Here is an 11,173-nt window from a genome sequence, read left to right on the forward strand (position 1 = left end):
GGCTTGAACCAACAAAACTGAACAGTTTCAATGAGGTGGAAATATCCGGTCCGACCGGCTTCACGCGTTTCTCTCACCTGACTTCTCGTGCTTGCCCTTGAGGCTCCGCCCCTCCCTTTGATTCACACTCTCCAACTGTTCCCCACTGCTTCCTGTTTTACACACCTTTGTTTTATTTTTTCTCAGGGCTCCAGATAGCTGTGAAGTCAAAGAGAAAATGCTGTATGCGAGCTCCAAAGAAGGCGTCAAAAAGAAGTTTGAAGGTGAGCTGGCACATCATTGCAGAACCTGTTAGAACCACAGAAGGCACTTAAAGGTGCTGTAGGCAGGATTTTGCTAGTCAAAGCTAATTTTTCTGTGTTTTCTTTGGATTAAATGTTAGAGGGCGAATCCCAATTCTCTGCCTAATCCTCAATCTTACTCCTCATTCCTCAAAATGCGCGCTCCCGTGAAGTTAAGTGCTGTCCCATTCCTTAACAAGTTGAGGAAAGTAGCGACTAAGGAGCGTTATCTCCCTTAAAGCTCGTGTCCTGAGTTTTGAAAGAGAGAGGTTTTTTTTAATCCAACGTCTCAGGTTCCGCCCTCCCTCTGCTTTCATGAGCGACCAAGCCACGCCCCTTTAATTGTGCACGTGTATTATCTGTCGGGTGAAATTGAGAGCCTCCGAGTCCTACAGCATCCTACAAGTTTAGCTGTTTACGGTGGATGTTCAGCAGACCATGGATATATCCGAGGTGAGCGGGCCGGCTGCTGCGGAGCTAACTCACCTCTGCCTGGGCGAGCGGCCGTGCTCTCTGGCTGCGTGCACACTTTGATTGATGGCACAGAATGCGGAAGCTCGAAGTCTATTGGCTGACGCTGACCAGCGCTTTTTCGGATAACATGGGGGTCTATGAGACGAAGGCAGGGCTCATAAATACATTTTTATATTGCTTTATGCTAATATTATATTATAGTATCGAACCAGACTGACACATTTAAGCTCTGTTGAAAAATGATACATACGTTGGAAACGACGGATACTCCGGACACGAGCTTTAATTTTGAGATTCTACGAGACCTACCTTGGAGTTAAGGATAATCCAGAATGCTTGTTAAATAGTTTGTTTTGCTGTTATTTTATTAATAAAAAATCTTGTATATTACTTTGGGAGTAATTGTATTAAGTTTCTATCACAGATAATATTTACAAAGGCTGTCAGAAAGAAATCAAGAAAATTCATTTGAATGCATTTATTAACAAGGTCACACATGCAAAATGTTAAACATTTCTAATGCAGGGCACATTACTTACAGTTATAAAGGGAGTTGTTATGGATCATTGACCTAAATTATTACAAAATTATTGCGGAGAGAGAAAAAAAAAACAAAACAGCGCCCCACGCGTGGGCGCTCTCTCTCTCCGTCGGACGGTCCAAAGAAGCGTTGCGCAAGCCCCGAGCACCCTCCCGACGGTCCGAAACCCCCCCCAAACTTTTTTCCTGCAGAACACTGCACTTCCAGCTTTCTTCTACCCTCTTGCGCAGTGCTGCCCCCTGTGGTCCAAGGATGTAACTGTCTTTAAGGGTTGTCCCATTTCCAAGTGACTTTACATTCCTTAACACTTGTTTTGAGGAGACACTTAATTTGAGATTGAGGATCAAGGTTGAGGAGTGAGGATTAAGCAGAGAATTGGGATTGGGCCAGAGTATCCATTGATAATCCTTTAGGAGTGTAGCATAATTGCACTACCGCAAGTGCGCAGCGTTTCCATCTGTCTCTGTTCTGAGCTGAAAAGAAATCTCGACAGCTTCAGGTATCTTTGACCAATCAGAGGAGCCCAAGAGGCTCTAACCATGATTGGTCGAGGGGTTCGTCGCGCGTTCTTGTGGGAGGGGCTTAACTTGCGTGAGGGCGTGATGTCAGAGAGAACAGGACAGGATTGGCTGTGTTGGGTTTCAAATTGCCATCTTAGATGGGTCAAATCACCATCTTGCTTAGGTAACCCGAAGCAAGATGGCGGAGATGCAGAATCCTGCCTTCAGCACCTTTAACAGTACAGTCACAACATGTGGAACCGGTTCAGGAACTGTTGAGGGTCAGTGGGACAGAAATGAATATATTCGAATCAGAATAATCGGTGTTCAAATGGTGTTTTGCAAAATTAGAATCAGAACTTTCTTGGAACCAGAATCTCATTCACAATTGAGTATATTTGTTACATCTTGATTGAAACCAGTGGATTTCTCCACTGAACCCTCGGTTTAACAGAATCAACAAGAGCTCACATTTCTTTTCTTTTTCTTTTTTTTTTTAATTTTCTATACTTTATATAGAAGTATAAAGTTCTCATTTCAGTCAAATCGGAATTATTTAGCAGTCATCACAGGGTGAGAGTTGCCACTGGTCGCAGTAGACTGTGGATATCGGAGTCCTGCAGTTACTAAACAAAAGCTACAGGACTGTCCTGTATGTATGTCTAAATTTACCAAAACATCACAAGACAGTTAAAACATCTATACAACTATGCAACTAAATCAGTAAAGTAAAAAAAATACAATGCGATGCAAACAGCAGAATGCTATCAAGGTTTTGAATGCTTCCCCTCCTTGATGAACTTGTTTTTTTTATTATTTTAATATCTTCACTAAGTTCTGGCTGTGGCCTCAGGCGATTCAAATCAGAGGTGTGGCTGAATTTTGGTATTCAGAAAATGGTGAGAAAATCCAACAAGACCTAAACAAGCTGGAAATACTGCAATTGGTCTTTGATTGCTTCTTGAAAAGATTTTCTCCATAGTTTCGGATTTGTTTCTAAATCCAGTAAAATTATTTAATTTTGGTTGACAGAAAATTCATTTCAAGTCATTCTTTTACAAAGAAACGTAAATGTGCCTTATGGTCAGTTACTGCACCTACCTTAAGAATAAATAGGAAAAAGTTACATTTGCTACAGCATAGAAAATCACAAAATGCATTATTGGATTCAACAAATAACAGAGTTAAGTCAATTTGTCTAGAAATTATTTTTGGGGAAAAAAACCTATCGTGGTCATATGTTGAGACTTGCGTCCGATCCTGCCCTGTGAACTGTTGCATCCTGAGTGTCTACCTTGAATTATATCCACGTAACTGTGGGATAAATTATCTATTTTATTAGAACACACCCCCCCCTCCCCACCCTCTGACGAAACCACTCACTCACCAACTTTCCAGCCAGTGTTTTGTCTGAGCAACCTTTCTTTCTCAGTACAACCAATGTTGGAACCATCCTGAGACACTGAGTAGAGCTGTGTTTTTCGTTTGCAGGAATCAGACAAGTTTGGCAGGTGAACGGAAAGGAGGACCTCGATTGCAGCTCGGTGGCGGACAAGCTGCGCGGACATGGATCATGTTTGAAAACCCTGGAGGGCAGAAAGCTGTGATGTCACGGCGGCGAGCAGAGCCCAGCCAACCGCCGTGCCATTCAGACCGACGCATCCCCCCCCCCCCCACTTGTTCTGTCAGCCCCCCTCCCCTCCCCATAGCCCATTCTTTTTTTTTTCTGTTCTGCTTTGTTAAATACAGGGATCTCATTAATATAACGCTATGCAAACCCTAACCCAGTCTGTTACCACATGACTTTAGGGTCATCTCTCTTTCTGAATTTTGGCAAAAAAAAAAAGTCAGTGTGACAAAAGCAGCCCCCCCCCTCCCCATGAGGGAGGAGACCATTGGTGTGAAGCTCCGCCTCCCACCACCCACGGGTCAGTTCCACCGAGCTTTTTTCCACGTGACTTTTATTGTTGTAAGCTGTTTTCGACTATGCATCCGCAGCGCAGCGCTTTGTGTTCTCACACTACATTCTGCCTGCCCGCCCTCACTCTGCCCGTTTTGTCGTCGCCTTACTTCCATTTGAATGTAACCGAGTTGGGGTGCATTTCTTATTTTGGAAAGAAACATTACAGGACGCAGATTTCACCCCGGCGTTGAGAAGGCCCCACAACAACAACGACAACGAACGGACAGAAAGATGACATCTGGAGCCTTAAAGCAGAATTTTGGTTTTCTGAGATCACAGGAAACCACTTTGGGAGTGATGATGCTGAGAAAAGGTTTTGCTTAATGAGCTGATGATGTCACGTGATGTCACTCTTCTCTTGGCTGTCTGACCAATCGGCTGAGACCAGCTGATCGAAAACTCAAAACGCCTTCACTGCTGAGGCATGAAGTCTGCTTTTCAGTGTGTGAGAATAAAGCAAAAAACAGAATTTGATTTGATTCCACTTCACTGCGAAAGCAAGACAATGTGTGCACAATGATGGAAACATGGCTGCGTTAACTCCTCCCTGTTGTTTTCTGTCTCCCCCTACAGCCGAGTTTGTGTCTGACGTGGAGCTGATGTTCTCAAACTGTATTCAGTATAATCCCCGTCACACCAACGAGGCGCTTGGCAGGCTTGGCCTGCCAAGCCTCCTAAACGTAGGAGATGCTTCCTGTCCAAGAGCGCTGCCCCTTTTCGTGTTGGACTTGTGAGGACGCAAACACATTCCAGTAGAAACCAGCAGGATCAAGCTGAAAACCACAGCACACTTCGCTCAGGGAAATCAGAGCAGCTGCAAGCATAGCCCGAGACGGCCAAAACTCCCCTTTGTCGAGGAAATGCGATGTTTCCATTTACATTACATCCACAAATCCACGAGTCATTTTGTTTGAAACAGGAACGAGAAGTGATTTAATGACCTACAGAGCTGTTCAAAAACAGCTGGCAGATGTTTGTTTTCAGTGGAAAGTTCAGAAGTTAAGTCTTTCTCACTTTCAGACATCAAATTTCAATTTCATTCACACGAGAAAGTACTTTTGTTTGCGGTTATTAAATTTTGGGACTCTCAGGCTTCCGTCACTCATCAAACTGTGAACCATATAGGGCAGCTCCTTCCCTTTATGTGACCACGCCTCCTTATACTCAGGCCCCTCCCATTAGACACAGGCCCCACCCCCTGATGAAAGGCTTCTTTGATGAGGTTGTCTGAATGAATATATCCAAAGAGAAAATGGACCCCGGATCTTGAATTTCCAAATGTTAATCAAATTGAAAGGAGAAGTTGAGTGACCTAAAAAATCAGAGGCAATTTTTGAACAAAGGATGAAACATTCACACACAGCAGGAAGTGAGTCACTGAGAGTTTCTGTTCCCTTTATCTTTCACTGAAAGTTGAACTAACCCTTTAAAAGCCCGAGCTGCTGCATGGCCTCACTGGATTTGTAGTAATTCTGTATTTTTTCAGTTTCCTGCTGTAGTTGGTTTTTGCTGCGTTCTTCTGTTCTGATGACTGTGTGTGTGCGTTTGTGTGTGTGTTGTTGTTGAATGGAGGTTGACTGTAGACACAACACTGGAGCCCCCAACTACGGTGAGAGGGGTCCAGCTGCAGACCTCCACTCTCAGGACCCTTCCCTGCAGACAGCTCACCTCCACTCTCAGGACCGGAAGTTGATGCGAAGCCTTTCAAATAAAAGCGAGAATATCGGAATCATGAATTTGTACTTCCCCATGAAAATACGGTTTATTTCTTGTGGTTTTATTTTTATGTTTGTAATGTAAATATGATTTAAAAGCAAGTAAACTAATAGTCTGGTTGCAGACTTCCACTCTCAGGACCCTTCTCCGCAGACAGCTTACCTCCACTCTTAGGACCGGAAGTTGATAGAAAATCTTTCAAGAGAAAAAAAAGCGAGAATATCGGAATCGCCTATTTTTCATTCCCCACGAGATTACGGTTTATTTTTGGTGGTTTTAATTTATGTATGTAATGTAAGTATGATTTAAAAAGAATGTGCCAACACAGTCTGGTTGCAGACCTCCACTCTCAGGACCCTTCCCTGCAAACATCTCACCTCCACTCTCAGGACCGGAAGTTAATAGAAATATGAAAAGGCATGACTATGATCATGAGTACTGTCATGATCCCCTTAAAACAGTATCTGCGTTAGTTTACTGCAGATAGTATTTTGATGTAATTGACTATATGGACAGCTGTTAGACTGCATTACATACTTTTTGAAACAATACATCTGTGTAAATGAAAAAACTCTTCTACACTGAAACCTATTTGAGTTGTCTTTGCTTCAATAGCATTATTGTAAATGTACAGTTTCCTGCAGTGTTGCAGCTTTTAACATTGTTTTAATTCAACTAATTTCATATAGGCATATGTTTATACGTATATATATTTGTATAGCGTTTACAATTCTTACACCTCATAATTCATCTAATAAGTCCTCCATATTGTTTGTGCTGTTCTTACCTTGTGTTGTTGGACCACATGGATTTGTCACTGGAGGATGTGAGGACTGATTAAGTTGTGTATTCAATTCACTGGATTACTGAATATCTAGTTGCATGATCTAGATTGCCTATAATCCCTGTTCAGGAGAAAACAGGCACAAACAAACTTCCAATTTGTTTTATTTTTCTTTGCGCTCGCAGTATGCTATGTACCCTCCTTTGTCCATGATCTCTTCACAAAAGACACACATATCTCAAATGTTGTATAACAAAAACTTAAAAAGCTCCAGAATCACTTCTCTTTCCTCTTCACCAAAATCCAGGGTGGCGTGAAAGAGGTTTTCCAGCTGTTGCACAGCCTCCTCAGTGCATGATGTGTCGTCCATGCTCAAACCGTCAGGCACCTCCACCCTGGCTGCTGACAGCTGTGGGTTCATCTCCACCCATTCTGCTGCTTTCTTGCAGTGCTCCACAACTCGGGCCACCACACTGGTCTAAAGAAAATTAGAAGCGTCAAGTTTTTGTCAAGACATGAAAGGTCAACTCACAAAATGTAACAACATGGAAGTGGAGGTCAGGCCCACCTCTTCTTCAGTTGTCTCCATCCCCTGCACAACTGGAGCAGCTGTTTGTTGACAACTTTTCTTCCTCTCTTCAGCCTTAAAAGGCTGTACTGCATTAAATAAAAGCATAGCTCACAAAATCAGTTAATGAATCATGTCCAGGGATGGGAAACCTGACATAACATTGACTAAAAACAACAAATAAATATTGAGACAAAAGGAAAGCAGACTGACCTCTGTCATGTCATCCAATTTTCCCTTCAGGCGAAAAACTGGTGGCACCTCACCTGCCAGAAGAGATTTCAACTTGAGTGTTAAATGAGCAAGCATCTTGCCATGGCTAAAACAGTAGGTAAAACAATTAAAATTACACGTGCTGCCCTGAAATTAGTCAATTCTGGCAATAAGTAAGAGAATGGGAAGACAACAGGACAGATGACGACATTTCAATGCGCAAATCATCAATCATATCAGTTCAATCACATTATGACATCCTACCTTCCAAGATCAAAGTGTTCCATGAGCATGACACACCACCATTTTCAATGGTTCGCTTGTTTGCCTACAAAAAAATTCAGACATATTATTCCATATAAATCAAACAATCAATTAGGTTACTTTTCTGAATAAGCAGGTGAACAGTGTGTACAAACACACTGAAAAATATAGTATGCTTACCTTTAAAGCGAACCCCGATAAAAATGTCTATTAGCTCTACAAATGTTGTCGCTGATGTCTACACTTAAAATACGCTGTAAGAAAAGTATAAACATAATGCATAAGTTATAAAATGCCACTCGTTTATAGGATTATTGCTTACATGGTGGCGGCCATGTTTTGGCCGTGCAATGCATTCTGGGAGTGATGACGTCAGGTAGTTGTCTGTTCACCGAGCAAAGCCACAAATTACTCACAAAGTACTTCTCTCGTCAGCTACAACTGAACAAAATGCCACATTGCGTCACTTTTGGATGTAATTTTGAAAACAAGGGAATTAAAAGAAGTGTGGTGAGCATCCACAGCTTTCGGAGAGAAAATTAAGAAAAGAGTGGGAAGATGCCTGTGGGAGAGTTCAGCTCCCCATACCTGTGCTCAGAAATCACTTTAACTGCATAAAATAATAATATTCTAACATTAATTCACAGAACAACTGTTACTAATTTCAGATTGTTTAATACAATTAAAGGTTAAAAAATAAGTCATTTAAAAGAGCCGCAGATCTGCTGATGCAGTGAATCAAACCCGCCTCTGACAGAAAGTTGTTGCATCTGAGATTATTGATGAAGAGAGTAAGCAAAGGGCGAATCAAACATGTCTAAAAGACAGTTAAATTACTGTCATTTTTTAAAAGAAGGAAGGGGAACGCGATGATGACTCAAAACGAGTCCGAATAACACCAGCAAGTGACGCTCAGCTCAAACAGGGAGGAGGAGGAGAATCCGGACATGGCCGTGATGTGGAGTGTTCTGGACTGTTAAATATGGTAAGAACACTGTCTGTTATTAGGCCGCCGTGCCAGATTTTAAATGATAACAGAAGATTTGTGTGTGCTCTCCCGGCCGTGTGCCTGGCCACTCTCCGGTATGTTATATATTTGCTCCGCAAACCGAAGTATGACCGCACCTACCCCCCCCCCACCCCCCCCCACCCCCCGCACCGCTAAATAACGTATCGCTTGCCGAGTTTACTGCGGTCAAGCCAGCCGGTGCTCTGACAAACAGTCAAGTGAGCCGACACATTATATTAGCGGTGCGCACATATTTTACGCATTACGGTAAAAGCGAAACCGAGAGGACTGCAAAACAAACGTTGATCACAACCTTATTCATAATTAATATCATTAAAAGAAGACGCATAAATAATGTTGACAAAACTAAACTGAACAACAAAGTAAAAAAAAAAATATATATATATATATATATATATATATATATTGCAATATTTAAAGCAAAAACAAAGAGGTGTGTCTAAAAGAGACACTACAGTAATGTGATTCACAATTATAAAATGTTAAAAGCTAAAAGAAAGAGGTGTGTCTGAACCAAACTGTAGTACATTATGTACATTGCACATTACATTATCTGCGGCATTTTTTTTTCTTTTTTTTAAAGCTATAGTGCGTAACTTTTAAATGTCTATGAACGTCTGTTTTAGCCAAGCCACTACCAGTGGAGATGACAAAATGCAGATTAAGCCGATCGGCTCCTCTAACATGTCGCGGGATTTTTCAATATATGTATTTCTTGCTTTGCGTGTCGACCGGCGACATTCCCGCGCTGGCGAGCAGGAAATGACGCATTTTACGTCACAACAAGAAGGGAGGGGGAGGACGCGCAGAGCGTCTCATAGCAGGTGCGTTCGACATGAGAAAGCCAGAGGCAGACCTTTAAGACTTTTGAGCCGCCCCGCCCAGATGTGGCCCGGCGTCACTGATACGTAGGACCTACGTAGGGCATCGAAAACTCGCGAGACCCAAACGAGATCGGTCACAGAGGTAGCCGCGTGAGCTGCTCGAGAGCAACTCACGGCGGGTACCTGGCCCACCTCTCTGTTTCATCCAGGCAGGGGATTGGACCCGAGCCCACTCGTCATCAGTTTGATGACAACGCGCTTTATTTGCATAAATAAACACCCAGTCCCGGCTCCAGCGCAGTGTAGAGGGGGGAGGGGGGGCAGCGGCGGCGGCGGCGGCGGCTACAAAGGGGGGGGGGGGGGGGGCAGCGGCGGCGAAAAATAACCAGTCCTCACCTTTAGTAGAGCTGGAGTCTCCACTTTTTTTTTTTTTTTTTTTTTTTTTGAATTTTGAATAGCGCAACACTTCATATTGATTTGATCAAGCCAGTGGAGTTTGCTGTTGTTTTTTAAGCACAAAATAGACTGAAAACTTTATTTATTAATTTTTGGACTGAGGGGGCGAGGCAGTCTGCCCCCCTTGATGCCTGGTTGCACTTGCAGCAGCAGGCACGCTTCACATGACAGAAGCCAAAACGTAACTTAAAATTATTTTGTTTTTTTAAAATTGTATTCATTTCAGTTAACTGAATATGAATTAACACAATGTGACACACAAAAGAAATTATGAATTCTTTTGTTTTTAATAAGAAAAACAAAATTACCCCTCTGACAGCCAGGGGGGGCAAGGAGGCACAGGCGGGGGGGGGGGGGGGGGGGCATTGCCACCCTGGACGACGGCCTGTAAACACCCCCCACAGTGGAGTCATGAGAAACACCAACATGGAGAACATAGGGTTGTCCGACTTGGAGGCAGACTTATAACTCCGCCCCACGGCTGCGCCGTCTGCTTCGTCCAGCTCTGTCTGCCTCTGGCTTTGCCATCGTGAACGCACCTAGCAACAGGCTCAGCTCAGGCAGAATGAGGAAGCGGCATGGCGGATAATCCAAAGAAAAGGCCGAGAAAGAGTCCTGGAGTGGATCCTACCACCAGAAAAAAAGCCTGGATGGTTGGGAGAAGGAAAGTGACTGACGGAGAAGGCAAACTTGTCAGGTACAAATTAGCAGGCACCTTGTCTCCCGTTTGTAATAAGCTATTTGCGTTTCTGTGGCAAAAAAAAAAAAAAAAAAAAAAAAACAATAATTACCTCTTCGGAAGAGTCCGTCTTTTTTTCACCAGCTGTCCTTCTTCACACACAATAAAAACCGTTTCCAACGGTGATTGGCGCTGTGGAAACGCGAATCACTGTGGCAGATTGGGGGGAGAGGGAGAGGGGGAGGGGGGGGAGGAGGGGGAACACCGGGGTGTACGTCATGTGGAAGCGCCGGCTTTATTGTTGTAAGAACGCAGAATTCCGCTAGAGGGCGACCGAAGTTACGCACTACAGCTTTAATGTTTTAATGGGGCTGTTTAGGCCACAAGGGCCCATAGAGAATTGCTTCGCCCCCCCTGGGCTGGGACCCCTGCTCCGCCCCTGTCTGCAGTCCAAGCGTTTCTTTCATGAGAAATACAATAAATATAGGAATTCAACAGTTTGAGAAATAAAAATGTTAGAAAATTACAGAAGAGTAAAAATGTTTTATCTGAGAACATTCCCAGTCATGCATCAAACTGCTAGTTAAAGTAAAAAAGTCGGTAAACAATTACATAATGCAATTTACCTTGAAAACACATGAATCAAAACAAGTCAAATGCTACTCGTTTTCATCTTTTTTGTAAATAATTCAATTTATTCCAGAAAACTGATAAACATCTGTTCCTTCCAAAACCTGTTGAAGCTATTTTAAAGTTTTAAATTATTATAAAATTTGTTTCAAAGTATTACTTTTTTCTTACAAATGTTTACTTATTATTTGGAGGGGTTTTTTTCTGGGGGGGTGGCGGCGCTTTTTTTAAGTCTCTCATTATTTATTGC

The 11,173-nt window shown here is 42.9% G+C and overlaps 1 long non-coding RNA gene and 1 other non-coding gene across 4 annotated transcripts; one reads left to right on the top strand and one right to left on the bottom strand.

Moving 5' to 3' along the window:
• The first annotated feature begins 4,048 nt into the window (after positions 1 to 4,048).
• LOC115407350 (small nucleolar RNA SNORD53/SNORD92) lies at positions 4,049 to 4,133 on the top strand. Its single transcript, XR_003933622.1, has one exon. It is a non-coding gene; the product is annotated as a small nucleolar RNA SNORD53/SNORD92 (small nucleolar RNA).
• A 2,272-nt stretch (positions 4,134 to 6,405) lies between these two features.
• On the bottom strand, positions 6,406 to 10,445 carry LOC115406473 (uncharacterized). 3 transcript variants are annotated; one of them, XR_003933538.1, is made up of 6 exons: positions 10,406 to 10,445; positions 7,485 to 7,558; positions 7,305 to 7,368; positions 7,041 to 7,093; positions 6,828 to 6,916; positions 6,406 to 6,737 (listed from the first exon to the last, which is right to left on the bottom strand). It is a non-coding gene; the product is annotated as an uncharacterized LOC115406473 (long non-coding RNA). The 3 variants fall into 3 exon arrangements; XR_003933537.1 differs by lacking the exon at positions 10,406 to 10,445 and having other exon boundaries at positions 7,485 to 7,748; XR_003933536.1 differs by lacking the exon at positions 10,406 to 10,445 and having other exon boundaries at positions 7,305 to 7,748.
• Positions 10,446 to 11,173: the final 728 nt, after the last annotated feature.

This window comes from Salarias fasciatus, chromosome 19 (assembly GCF_902148845.1).
Source record: "Salarias fasciatus chromosome 19, fSalaFa1.1, whole genome shotgun sequence".
Classification (NCBI taxonomy): Eukaryota; Metazoa; Chordata; class Actinopteri; order Blenniiformes; family Blenniidae; genus Salarias; species Salarias fasciatus.